The sequence below is a fragment of the Vicia villosa genome, linkage group LG1, assembly GCF_029867415.1.
Source record: "Vicia villosa cultivar HV-30 ecotype Madison, WI linkage group LG1, Vvil1.0, whole genome shotgun sequence".
Lineage (NCBI taxonomy): Eukaryota > Viridiplantae > Streptophyta > Magnoliopsida > Fabales > Fabaceae > Vicia > Vicia villosa.
Genome location: NC_081180.1, coordinates 167,927,962 through 167,942,418, shown reverse-complemented (window position 1 = coordinate 167,942,418; position 14,457 = coordinate 167,927,962). Strand labels below are relative to the sequence as shown.

At 34.2% G+C, this 14,457-nt stretch overlaps 1 long non-coding RNA gene across 3 annotated transcripts; it reads left to right on the top strand.

The window, feature by feature from the left end:
• The first annotated feature begins 10,877 nt into the window (after window positions 1-10,877).
• Window positions 10,878-13,985, top strand: LOC131620100 (uncharacterized). Of its 3 annotated transcripts, none has more exons than XR_009288991.1 (6): window positions 10,878-11,382; window positions 11,474-11,547; window positions 11,955-12,038; window positions 12,171-12,353; window positions 12,707-12,755; window positions 13,792-13,985. It is a non-coding gene; the product is annotated as an uncharacterized LOC131620100 (long non-coding RNA). The 3 variants fall into 3 exon arrangements; XR_009288992.1 differs by having other exon boundaries at window positions 11,491-11,547; window positions 12,176-12,353; window positions 13,792-13,977; XR_009288990.1 differs by having other exon boundaries at window positions 12,176-12,353; window positions 13,792-13,961.
• The last annotated feature ends 472 nt before the right edge of the window (window positions 13,986-14,457 follow it).

The following is a 14,457-nucleotide window of genomic DNA, read 5'->3' as shown; positions in this document are numbered from 1 at the left end:
GCACAAGTTAACTATGGTTAATAAAATAAACCAAATTAATTAATTATTGGTTTTCAACCTAATTAATTAAATCGGCAAAATAAATTTTCGATTAAATTGTCTAACCCTAATCAGTATTTTAATCAATTAATAAAAAAATTAACCTAATTAAATGTCTGAACAATTAATTTAATCATTTAATCAAATAAAAATATTATTAATAACTAAACCAAATTAATTATTTAATTTAAAATAAACATTGTCAAAATAAACAATTTTATGAAAGAAAAGGAAAAAAGAGTTTATTAAGGTTTTATTTAAAAGGATATTTAAAAGGAATTAAATAAAACAAATATATAATATAATTAAAATGAAAACTAAGTTAATACAATAAAAAATAAAAAATAAAATTGGCACTTAGCGTAAGTGATTCAGTGTGGGCAAGCGTATGATGACCATGGTGCGCCTGCGTCCTGTGATGCGTTGGATCTCCAAGTGGCAGGATCTGATGGCTGATAACACAAGGTCACACCGTATGCGTGAGGGTGATAAGCACCGGATCCAAGAAGAACCAAAATCAAGCGCGCGCCCGTCTAATTTTTTAACCGGCCAATCTCGTGATGACACGCAGTCATCTTCCTCGCGGGTGAAGCCTGCAAATTTTGCTAAGACTTTGCTACGATTTTGGTTCGTAACTGCTTTACCTGCAAATCAAAAAACGCTACACACACAGAATAAATTTGGCGCGACCCCCTCATCCTGATCGTCCAGACCTCACGATCGTCATGATACCTGCAATCAATCCTAATTTTGCCTAACGAGAAAAATCCCAATTCGAGTTCTTTAACCCTAACAATGGCAGATCTTTATACGTACGTTCAAACAACAATCAAACCAAACAGAAACTATCACAGCACCAAGATAAGCACATGTATACAATCAAATTACATTAATTATGCATGAATTGATGAAATCGAAAAAATCAAGAACCATGTAAATATAGGCTATGCATTCATGAACAAGAACCTGTTAGCGTGTGCAAAGGCTTTGGGCTCGATCAAGGAACTTCAAGGAACGTGTCTATGCCTTCAGAATTCTTTGAATCAATCTCTAACTCCAAAACGAATTTCAATTTTTTCTCCACTTGAATGCACTCGGGTAAGGTTCTTATGGCTGCAAAAATTCGACCTTAGGGTCTGGAATGAATATGTATATATAATGCAATGAATTAGGGTTATAAAACTAGAGAAAATCTTAGTGAATCTTTGATTTGCCATGGAAAAAATTTGATTGGAAATTTGTTTGTAAAAGCATCTGAAATTGGCCAAATCTTAATATCTTCCAATCAATCTTGTAGAGCACGAAATTATGTTGGTAATATGCCTTAAATGATGATTGAATTATGATTAGAATAAGATCCTTAGCCAAATATTTGATTTTCCATGATTAATTATCACTTTTAAATGATAAAAATTCATATAAAATCAAATAAAAATCCAAAATTCGTGGGAATTGAGTTTGGAGTCTTGGATAACTTGAGGATCAAGTTTGGGCCATAAAAAGTTGGGCCTCTTTGCAAAGAAATTCATTTTGAACCCTTTTACTTCACATTTTTCTTCTCAAAATTGTCCAACTTTGTTAAGGCATATCTCCCTCAATTTGTAAGGTATGGAGGAGTTCTAGGACTTTTTGGAAACCTCAAGATGTCCTATACAAGCCACTTTGGAAGCTTTTTTCCAATTGAGGATTTTATTTTGATGATATTGGCTTTGACAAAAAACTGCTTTTGGTTGACTTTCAAAAAGGACCTATAATCTTTTGGTCCATATCTCTTAAATGAAGCATTTTTAGCCTTGACTTGTGAGAGACAAAATTATAGAGAATCCAATTTCCTTTACAATGAGCTTTGGATGGGAAATTTCTGATGTTCCATGTAGGAGTTATGGCTGGTCAAAGTTCAGTTGACTTTCTCCTATGAAAACCCTAATTTAGAAACTTTTGGTTTTGTTGATTTCTGATCTTTTCTTGATCAGTCATGATCAATCCTTGATCAAATGATGAATGATATTTCAAAATAAGGTTGTTGACAAAAAATCAGGAGTTTTGACTGTGTTCTGACCATAGTTGACTTTTAGGTCAAACTAGTCGACTATTGACTTTCTGAGCAATTGAGTGGTCAATCCTTGGAATTGAAACCTGAATTTTGTCATGGAGATAGTTTGAAACATCATAAGCCATATGAAATGCATTGGAGCCTTTGATTCATTGGTTTTCTTCAGATAAATCAAAACCCTAATTCCTTGAGCCCTTGTTTAGGAGGGGGTGTCTTTGAGCATTGTACTTTGATATGAGTTTGAATAAGAGGAATGGGATGGGAAAATTTTGGGGTATGACAAGCACACTCCCCCCTTAGGTCATCACCCAGCCACGTCCATTCTACCCCCCAGCCTGCTGTTGTTGTGACGTGAGCACCCCAAATAATGACGTCAGCACCCCCACCACCCCCTTTTAACACATACCCCTCTTATATACACCCACATACTGTCTTCATACCCTCCCAGCCCTTTCCCCAACCATTCCCACAAATAGAATTTTACCCACAACACCACCACATTCCTACTTTACCCCCAATCCAATCCCCTAAGCTAGAACTTTCCTTATTTGATGGGCCCAACCCGTTAGAATGGCTTTTCCAAGCGGATCAGTATTTTAGCTTTTATAATTTGCCACCGGAAAATCGTTTGTCTCTTGTTTCCTTTTATATGAAAGGGGATGCATTAAGTTGGTTTAAATGGATGCATCAAAATCACTTGTTAACTACTTGGGGTTCTTTCACAAGGGATTTAGAATTAAGGTTTGGCCCATCTACTTTTGAGAATGAGAACCATCAGGCAGAATTATTTAAATTAAAACAAAGTGGGTCTGTTATGGAATACCAAACTAAGTTTGAACAGCTTGGTAACAAGGTTGTGGGGCTGCCAGCAGAAGCCATATTAAATTGTTTTATTTCGGGTTTACAGCAAGATATTCATAATGAGTTAGCTATTCATAAACCTACCTCAATTTCCCAAGCCATAGGACTTGCTAAACTAATCGAATCTAAATTAAAAGAGTCCAAAACCAAGTTTCCCAAACCATTTTAAACATCTTACCAAAAACAAAACTCGTTCACTTCAAACCCACAAACTCCCAAATCCCTTACTCCCACACCTACAGCCAATCTGAACCCCCCTAAACAGCCCTTATCCCAACAAACCAAGATCCCCATTCGTAAGTTAACTCAAGCCCAACTCCAAGAGCGACGTGCTCAAGGTCTTTGTTTTAATTGTGATGAGAAATTTTTTACCGGACACAAATGCACAACTAGCAGGTTCTTTATCCTACTGGCTGATGAGGAAATTCAGTCTGAATTTCAAGATGTGGCAGAATACTCAGAAGTTAATAATGAACCAGACTTAGTTGATACTTACTTTTAACTCTCCCCCCAAGTAGTAACAGGCCAATTTTCCCCACAAACACTCAAATTCAAAGGTTCAATAACAGGTCTGCTAGTCATGGTTCTTGTTGATACGGGCAGCACCCACAATATCATGCAGCCCAAAATTGCACGTCACTTAAATCTCAAAACAACACCTATCAACCAATTTTCGGTAATGGTGGGCAATGGATCTCATTTGCAATGTGAATGTATTTGTGATAATGTGGAGATTATGCTACAAAATAAACCCTTCACCCTACCTTTTTACTTATTACCAGTTGAAGGGGCAGATATTGTGCTAGGCATGGCTTGGCTCAGAACCCTAGTCCCAATTCAAGCTGATTTTTCTATCCCATCCCTTACCTTTCAACACCTCACAAAACCTATCACTTTGACCGGCGAGCCTAAAACCTATCCAACCCATACTTCTTTTCATCAATTAAAACAGCTCATTCATACTGACGCAGTTGCCTCTTTCCACCTATTACTTATGGAACCAACAGATGTCAAACCCCACTTTCCAAAAACAGAATCACATGAACTTGACACACTTTCACCATAAATTACCAGACTTTTGACAAATTTCCAAACCATTTTTCAACAACCCAAAGCCTTCCCCCTCAACGAACCCATGACCACCATATTAACCTTTTACCTAATACTTCCCCCATCAATGTAAAACCATACCGTTATCCCCATTCAAAAAAGGATGCTATGACCACTTTAATTCACTAAATGCTTGAGGAGGGAACTATTATTCCTAGTACTAGCCCTTTTTCATCACCCGTGTTACTTGTCAAAAAAAATATGGGACGTGGCATTTCTGCGTAGATTACCGTGCATTAAACGCAGTTACAATTAAAGACAGATTTCCCATACCAACTATTGATGAACTCTTGGACGAGCTGGGATCAGCTACTGTTTTCACTAAGATAGATTTGTGTTCAGGTTACCATCAAATCAGGGTTGCATCAAAAGATACATATAAAACAGCTTTTCGTACTTTTGACGGACACTATGAATTCCTAGTTATGCCCTTTGGGTTAACTAATGGACCTTCTACTTTCCAATCAGCGATGAATGATCTATTAAGGCCTTTCCTCAGGCGCTTTGTTCTAGTTTTTTTTATGACATTTTAATTTACAGTTCCAATTTTAGTGAGCATATTGAACATTTGCAGGTTGTTTTTCAGTTATTAAAGGACCACCAATTTTTTGTGAAGTTATCTAAGTGTGTGTTTGCAGCTAAACAGATTAATTTCTTAGGGCATATCATTTCAGCGAGTGGTGTTGCACCCAATTCAGAGAAAGTAAAAGCTATTCTAGACTGGCCAGCGCCACGTTCTCTCTCGGCACTTCGTGGATTCCTCGGCCTCACCGGTTTTTATCATCGTTTCGTTCAAAATTACGCCACTCTCGCCGCTCCTCTCACCGATTTGTTGCGTTCCACTAAATTTACATGGAGTACAGAGGTTGATGCAGCCTTTACAAATCTCAAAAGAAAAATGACTGACATGCCGGTCTTAGCTCTACCTAACTTTACAAAACACTTCAACATTGATACTGATGCATCTGGGGTTGCTATTGGCGCGGTGTTATCTCATGAGGGTCATCCCATTGCTTTCTTCAGTAAGAAAATGTGCCCTCGTATGCAGGCAGCTTCTGTGTATGTTCGTGAGATGTTTGCCATCACAAAATCTGTAAAGAAATAGCGTCAGTACCTCATAGGCCATAAATTCCACATCTATACAGATCAGAAAAGCCTAAGGGATTTACTATTACAGAGAATTCAGACACCAGAACAACAGAGATGGACAGCAAAATTACAAGGTTTTGACTTTGAGATATCTTACAAACCTGGCCGGACGAATCTGGTTGCGGATGCACTCAGTAGAAAGTTTGAAAAGGACGAACCATTGTTGCTAGCTTTATCTTCTCCATTTCCGGATCTATTCACAACTCTAAAAAGATTCTACAAGTATGACACAGTGGGTCAGGATCTCCTCAAAATGGCTTCCCAAACCACAACAGATTATTCAATTTCACAAGACTTGCCATATTACAAAAACAGGGTGTACGTACCAGATTTGGAGGATCTGCGTTTGAGTATCTTGAAGGAGTATCACAATACACCGGAAGGAGGACACTCTGGGGTCAAGGCCACTTTAGCACACGTACAGGCTTTTTTCCGTTGGCCAGGTATGTACCTTGCAGTCAAGAACATGGTTAAACATTGCTCACACTGTCAACACAACAAATATGATACACAAAAGAAAAAGGGACTACTACAGCCACTACCAGTTCCAGAAAGAGTGTGGGAAGATATAACTATGGATTTCATCACAAACTTACCCTGTTCTTCCGGCCACACTGTGATTTGGGTCCTTTGTGATCGTCTCAGTAAATTTGTGCACTTTATTCCTCTTCTTTCACACTTTACTGCTAAGGACTTGGCCGCTCACTTTACAGTGGAAATCTTTCGCCTTCATGGAATACCTAGATCTATCGTGTCTGACCGCGACCCCCTTTTTCTAAGCAAGTTTTGGAAACATTTTTTTAAACTCCAAGGAACACATCTGAAATATAGCACCTCTTATCACCCAGAGACAAATGGTCAAACAGAAGCAGTAAACCGGTCCTTAGAAACATACCTGCGCTGTCTAGCTGGTGACCATCCTCACAAATGGCACAAATTCTTGCATCTTGCTGAATACTGGTACAACACATCATTTCATACAGCGATTCAAATGTCTCCATTCAAAGCCTTGTACGGTCATGAGCCTCCAAAGCTCTTAGACTATGTGACGGGATCTACTCAGGATGCAACTTTAAACCAGACCTTGCAACAACAACATGAGGTGCTCACGGAGTTAAAACAACATCTCAAAAGAAGTAAAATCAGTATGGAGAAATAGGCAAACAAAAAAAGAAGACCCTTTACCTTTCAAGAAGGAGATTGGGTTCTATTAAAGCTCCAACCATACCGCCAGACTACAGTTGCACAGCGTCTTAGTCAGAAATTAGCAAAGAAATATTTTGGTCCATATAAAGTGGTCAAACGAGTGGGAACTGTGGATTACCTCTTAGATCTTCCATCTTCATCTCGCATCCACCCTGTTATTCACGTATCGTTGTTGAAACCTTATCACGGGGAAGACATGAATCCAGACTCAAGCATCGTCTTCATCAAGATTTGAGTGTTTTTGCTCCGGTGGCCGCTCTCAGAGGTACAGTCCCTGACCAACAACGCAAAGAGTTAGCCATGCGTAACAATAAAACACAAGAACTGAAGGAATTAGAGAAACAGAAGCTTAACACCAATTTACCTCGTGTCGAGCCAACACTTGCAACTAGGGGAGATCCAACACCGTGACTCACCGGAGTTTAAGTGACATCGGAAAGCCAAACTTAGTTTGCAAGGGAAAAGACGCAAGAGAGAGTGAGAGACTTTTAGAAAATGTTTTGAGTGTTTCTAAGAGTTGTGATTCTGAAATGATACTTAACCCTCACGCTCTCAATAGAAGTACCACTAAGTTAAAGTGTTTGGACCATATTAACCCTCAGCCAGCTAACGTCTCTATTGTACTTCCCAAGGACCGAAAGCGTGTTTTCGTTGCTGATACTAGTAGGGGTGTTCGCGGTGCGGTTTGGGCGGTTTTGACGAAAAAAATCATCCGAATCGTAAGAGAAAAAATAGTGCGGTTTGGTTTGGTTCGGTTGGCTTTAAAAAAAAACGAACCAAACCAAACCAAACTAATACGGTTTGGTTCGGTTCGGTTTTTTATAAATATTTTATTGAGTCATACATACAAATATAGATGACAATATAATTTTGTATTTAGACATTCATACACTATCAAATAACAACAAAACTCGTCATATTTTGACAATAATTTTCCATTTAATATGTAAAAATTAAATTAGACAAAAGTGGAATATTAAACATAAAATAATAGCATAAAACAATATAAAAATTATTATAATGAAACAAAAAATGAAGAGACGAAAGATTAGTGAAGGTGAAAAAGAAAAAAATGTTGAGATTAGAGAAGAAGATGTGCGATAAAAACGAAACTAAAATACGGAACATTTACATAAAAATGAGAAGGTGAAAAATAAATAATATAAGAGAGTAGAGATTATAGAAGAGGGAAGATGTTAGTGGCAAATAAGGTGCGATAATATTATTAGAGATTTGAGAAGATCGGGACTGAAATTATTTGTGTAAGGATGCGAAAATTGTTCGTAATCATAAGACTAATGTATAATAGGTTTAAGTTTGGGTTAGATGTGAGTTAAGTAAAATTTAAGTTGCAACATAATGCGGTTTGATTCGGTTTGGTTCGGTTTACAAAATACAAATCACAAACCGAACCGAACCGTGCGGTTTTGTTAAAAAATGACCCAAACTAATCCGAACCAAATGCGGTTTTTTGCGGTTTTGGTTTGGTTTGGTTTGCGGTTTTCTATTGGGTTGGTTTGGTTATGAACACCCCTAGCTGATAGCTGTTCCCCACGTGCGCACACTGCCCAAGACTCCACCTTATCTCCCACAGACCAATCACATGCAGATTTTCAGATTTCATCTTATCCTCCCATTATCTCTTCACCGCCCAACTTGACTACAGACGTGGCCAGCATTCTTCCACACGTTTCCTTTGTGCCAGCTAGCAGTTTCAGCCCATTAAGCACTTCGGTTTCACCCAGCCCAACAAATCATAGACCCAATTCGGTGTTGAATCCTTTGAACCTTGAGGACAAGGTTCCTTATGGGCCCGGGAGTAATGATATGAAGAATTCAAGGCCCAAAAGAATTAAGAAACAATCCACTTTGCTAAAGGATTTTATATTAAATTAAGGAGGTGTAATTAGTAGTATTTTATTTCATTGTTGTTTTAGTTATTTGTACCTTTTGGCCCATGGCCCATTTAGAGGTAGAAACCCTACTATATAATTGTATGCAGCCTCCATTATGAAATTAAGAAAAAAAGTTGTTTTATTTTATTATCTTTTAATGTACTCTTAGATCTAGAGTTTCCTACATTTATCTATCAGAATGGCTCAACAACAAAGGCATCTGATGAAGAAAAATGTGCATCGGGTGACTTAACCTTAAAACATCCGGTAGTAAGAAGTGGGTAGGGGTGTGCAAAATATCCGGTTTTGATGTCCAAATCCATAACCAAACCTAAACCACTTTTAAATATCCGGATATAATTGAATGGTTATTAACCGGTTTAGTTATTAATGGTTTGGTTATTCATTCATATAATCCGGATATAATTAAATGGTTATTAACCGGTTAAATTATTTTGGATTCGGTTATAATCCGGTTATTATCCAAATCCAAATATTTTAATTCTCAAAATATTAATTTTTTTTTTAAAAAAATTATTTTCGGAAAAAATAATTTTCAAAACTGGATTTTTTTTAAAAACCGGTTATATAATTATAACCAAATTTATAACCGGTTTTATAATCAGTTTTGATTAAAATGTGGTTATGGTTATAAATCCAAACCATTTAAATGGTTTTAAAATGGTTATGGTTTGGTTTTTGAAAATAACCAACCATGCACACCCCTAGAAGTGGGAATCAGATTAGTTAGCATCAATACGTCGGGTAATGAAAAATATGAACTGGGTGGGTGGGTGACTTAATATTAAAATATTCGATAGTGCAAAAATATTTACATGAACCAGATAAGTTACTTTGACAATGTCTAGAAATATTTGTGGATATGGTAACTTCATTCTAAGACTTCCAGTATAAAACATATTTTCAAATTCTCTCAACTTTCCCTACTAAACTTGATTATTTGGTAAGGAAACGAGAAAAAAAAAAAATTTTCAATGAAGTAAAATATTCAACTCAGATACATCGTAAAGTTTGAGTGATAATGCAAGACATTGGTAAATGACATCGGCAACAAGTTGTGAAAGCCCAAAAACAGTGTGATTCCAAAGTGACTTTCTCTATTTGCCTTAAAAGTTTTCTTAGTCTAGTTCTGCCATTTTTACGTAATATTTTATGGTTTTAATGTTGTACTTTGCCATATGTTTGGTTTACTAACGTACGTATTCCTATATTAGGAACAGTAGAGCCTCCAGTGAGTCATACTCGGTCAGAATCCATTGAATTGAACACTATATTGTGTTGTGTGTATAGTGTGTATGTATGAGACTTGTGTGAGGGTGTATATTTTACTTCTTGTACTTGAATCTTTTTCTACAGTTTGTCAATTAAATCACTTCAGGCTAGCTAGTTCCAACTCTCCTATAGTCACAACTTTTATTTTTATTTTTATAATGAATCATTTTTAAGATGAAAAAGATAGTAGCAACTTTGGTTTAAATATGAGAATGATTTTTGGAAACATACTACTTTTTAATGATTTTTTACAAATACATTATCTTTTTAATGATTTTTTGTTTCGTAATTTTTTACTTTTCACATAATAAATATGTTTTACTTTGTTTTTTATTTTAACTTTTGCCAAATTAATCTTTTAAATATTAGTGATATAAGAACTAAAATTAAATATTGTGTATATTAAATGAACTAATTTCAATGTAATTCAATTACACATTGATTAAAATAGAATAACAAGAACCAAAAGAAAAAAAATTAATTATCTATGCGGAGTCAACTTTCAAAAAACTCAAAAAAAATATTTTTTTTATTTAATTAGTTTTTGTTTCGAGTACGAGGTGTTATGGAAACTAGCTTTTATTTTTGCCGCAAATATTTGACGTTTGAGGGAAACATGAAATGTTTTAGGAACATGTGATTTACGTAAAGAGAAATTTAAAGTGACAAAATCGTGATTTTTATGATTTATTGTCAAATGACCGGAAAACTTTTTTACTCTCTCCATTTCACAATAGATGTCATATTTTCTATTTTTATTTGTATCAAATTATTTGTCCATTTAAAATACCAATGTAATATTTATTATTTTTTTCCCACTAACTTACCCTTATTTATTGTATTTTAATTTATTTAAGTATTCCACTACCTATTATTAATAAGGTTATTTTAGTAAATTAAACTCATTTTATCATTGAAATCAACATAATTAATCATATTTTTAAAAAGCGTGAAAATCTTAAAGAAAACATCATAATCTATTATGAGACGGAGGGAGTAATATTTAAGGATTAAAAAACACATCAAATATTTTTGTATGGTGTATGATTCCTGTATTGAAAGAAGGAGAGACAAAGTCACAAATTTGGTATAAAAAAAATGTTCCTGTAAACTTGTATATATATTTTTCGGTACTCATTTGTAAGAATTTGGTTAAAGAATTTTGATTGGCAGTGGATATGAGAGTTGACTTTGCTGTATAGCATTAAAATTTTTGTCATTTGTGTCACACATTAAGTCAAAATCAAATTTTCAATCAAGCGTTGTGGGTAGGGCTGGACAAGAGAAGCCGAACCGAGGAAATCCGACCGGTTCGAAGCTAATTTTCCTGTTCGGGTCGGGCCACGTCGGATTATCGGGTGTAACGGGTGAATGGTTTGGATATTAATGGGCTACTTCGGTTCGGATCGGTTGGAAAGATTAGGCCCATCGGTGACCGAATCCGACCGAACCAGTTACTACTTTACTATTTATTAACATTATTAGGGTTTCTTGTTCATTTTTCTTCTTCTTCAAAACAGCGCCGCCCCCCTCACAGCTCTCATCTGTTCAACTTCATCTTAGAGGAATAGAACCTCCACCATGTTTTCATCACCATATTCATCTCTCCTTCTCAATCTCTTCTCCAAATATCATCCTTACATACATATTAGTTTTGAAACCCAAACCCTAACCCCCAAATTCAGAAAAGATCACAATAAATATTTGTTGTGAGAGATTGGATACTACGCTCTTTCGGAACACTTGAAGAACATCTTCCTACTATTTGTCTAAAAGGTATAATATCTTGTGATTTGTTAATCTCATAGATACTATTTTGTTACGGTTTGATTTGTTTCACTAACATTTATGTTATAATATGTTACAGCTATGTCTTTTATGCAGGTGTTTATACCTCATTTTTGTGTTGAATCAGAGCCTTCTTACTATAGAGGAGGTTAGGTTAGTGTTCTTGGTTGATTCTTTTTGTTCAAGATCGACATTGCCACTGTATTTTTGTTCATTTGTTTATCATTGTAGAATGGACTAATGGTTTCTTTGATGTTTATAGTTAACTCTGTTGTGAAGTTCACTGGAATGTCTTCTATTTTTGTTTAGATTCTTAGATCTTTGTGTACTCAATTGAAAATATAGTTAACTTTATGGTTTCTTGTTGTGAAAATATTGTGAACTACAACATTTTTGTAGATTGAAGTGGGTTTGAACAAAAATGAGTTTTGAAAATTTTATTCTAAATGTTTATTCTGTGTTTTGATTCAGTGTCACTTTAAAATCATTATCATTGTTCTTGTTTCATATACTCTGATTTGATTTATTTCCTGTTTTGCTAATAAAATCATTGTTGTTAGATTCAATATTTTCAGCTCTGAGGCAGATAAGAGGGATATCACTGAATGAAGCAAGCTCTATATCTCATTAGATTCTCAGATTTGGTATGATATGTTGTTATTTTTGTTGAAAAACTTAGTGAATGAAGCAAATTCTAATACTCTCATTAGATTCTTCACTGGTTAGATAAGTACTCATCTATTTTTCCTCTAATTTTGTTTTTAATTTTGTGTAAGGTAAGAGTGAAAGCATAGCAGAGAGGTGAATGCTATTTTAAGGATGTTGGTGGTAATGTCTTGTTAAAAGAGAGTCCTTGATGATGGACATAATATAAAGGTGATGAAGATGAAATAAATAAGGAAGAGATTATGGAGTTCAAGCAAGACAACTTATGTTTGCTGTGTTGATCAAAATTATGAGTAAGATACGTTATATTCTCACTTACAAGTTATGCCTTCAACTTTCTAGAGGCAAGATAGCACTATAAGTTTATAAAATCTGAAGTTTGAACAGAGCAATCAATTTTCTGTTTGTGATAATTACCTCTTGACTCATTCATCATAAAAGATACACTTGTTTTTTTGCTGTAGCATGATAGAGTTTTATGTAGAGATTGTAGCTCGCACTTGGAGGCAATGGTTTTCTCTTGGCACTACCTTCCTATTTAAGATCTAGTTTATTTTATATGAATAGTTATAGTATTTTGTGTGATAATGGAAGCTGTATTTTATCACTTCACATAGTTAACTTTTTTTTTTTTTGTTAATTGCAGAAATAAGTGGCACAAGAACAAATAACCTTTGTTAATTCTGGCAACGAAAGTAAGTAAATCTTGATCTACCATAAGGTGTATTAGTATTTCTAGTTGACTCACAATATGATCTATTAGTAACTAGAGAAGAGAAGACAGCTAACTTGTTGGTTGGTAGGAGATTGATTTTGTTATTTTATGTTTCTTATAAATAACATATCTTTTGTTCTAAACTTGAGTGGTAAAGGATTTTGGTTTGTTTAGAACTTGTTCATTTTCTTTTGTTTGTTTAGAACTTGTTCATTTTCTTTATATTATAGTTTGACTGAGTATCTATGACTGTGTATTATGAATGAGTTGTGTTTCCAGCAATATAGCTGAATACTTTTCTGGAGGAAATAGAACTAATCTTTGAGCATTTCATTTTTTTTACCAGTGTAGGCATATTTCATATCAACAATATTCTATTGTAAGTGTTTTAGTTTCTTTGTTTATTATCATGCTCGTAAAATGTTCTCATAAACTACAACTCATTCTGCTAGAGATTATAACAGCTTTCTCACAAACTACTTCAAAGAATCATGTCCTCAAGCTGAAGAAATCATTCTTCAGGTAAATATAAAATCTCCACTCTTTAGTACTTTTTTAAAAATATTTTTTGATTTACAGTTGATTGATGGTCATAAGCAAAATCTAAATTAATGGTTTTATGTTAAATCAATAAATGTATTTTTTTTCTGATAAATCATTTTTCTGATAAATAAACCATTACTCTTATTTATCTGTTTTAGTGGATGATTTAACATAATTTATGAATTTTAATGTTGAGAGGCAAATTAAATATTGATCATTCATTCAATATTAATTTATCATTAATTGTATTGTTTTTTTGTTGACAAAATCATTAATAGAATTTAAATTATTGTTATTATTAATTGTTGATTAACTTTTGAATTTTATCATTAGTATTGATCTTTTATTCTATTAATTTATCAACAATTGATTTTTTTTGTCAAAATCATTAAAAGAATTGTTATTATTTTTACCATTCATAGTTTATTTTAACTTTTGAATTTTATTACTTGATTTTTCATTTTTGATGACAGGTATTGCAAGAATAAGTTGGAGGAAGTGTGGACAATTGCATGAATTAGTTGGAAAAAATATGGACAATTGCATGAATTAGTTGGAAAAAATATGGACAAAACACTATCTCACAATAGGACTGATTTCAATTTTGAATAAGTTGTAATAATATTATAGATTTGAATATCACTAAATATTAATATAATTTTAGTAAAAAAATTGGATTTATTAGCATTTAGATAAATTTATTTTTAATAAACGAACTAGAGATATAATAGTTAATTTGTTTTTAATATGATAGTTGAGTGATGATAATTAACTACAATTTTTAAAATGTGAATGATTTTAGTGTGGGCCAGTAAAAGAAATAAATTTCATAGATTTTTTGGGCTTAAAATCAAAAAGAACCATATCTGGTTAACCGAAAAAAACCGATACTGTTAACCGAACCGTTATAATCCGAACCCGAAAAAAACCGAAAAAAAACCGGTCGGAATTTGGGCCCAACCATCTCACCCGTGGATTGGTTCGGTTCTGGAGTTTGGGCCCGAATCCGAACCGAACCGAACCGTTGTCCACCCCTAGTTGTGGGTGTAACATCCCAATTTTATTAGCTATTTTATTAATTAGGTTATTTAGTGTTTTTATTAATTATTTATTTTAATTAATTATTATGTGGTATAATG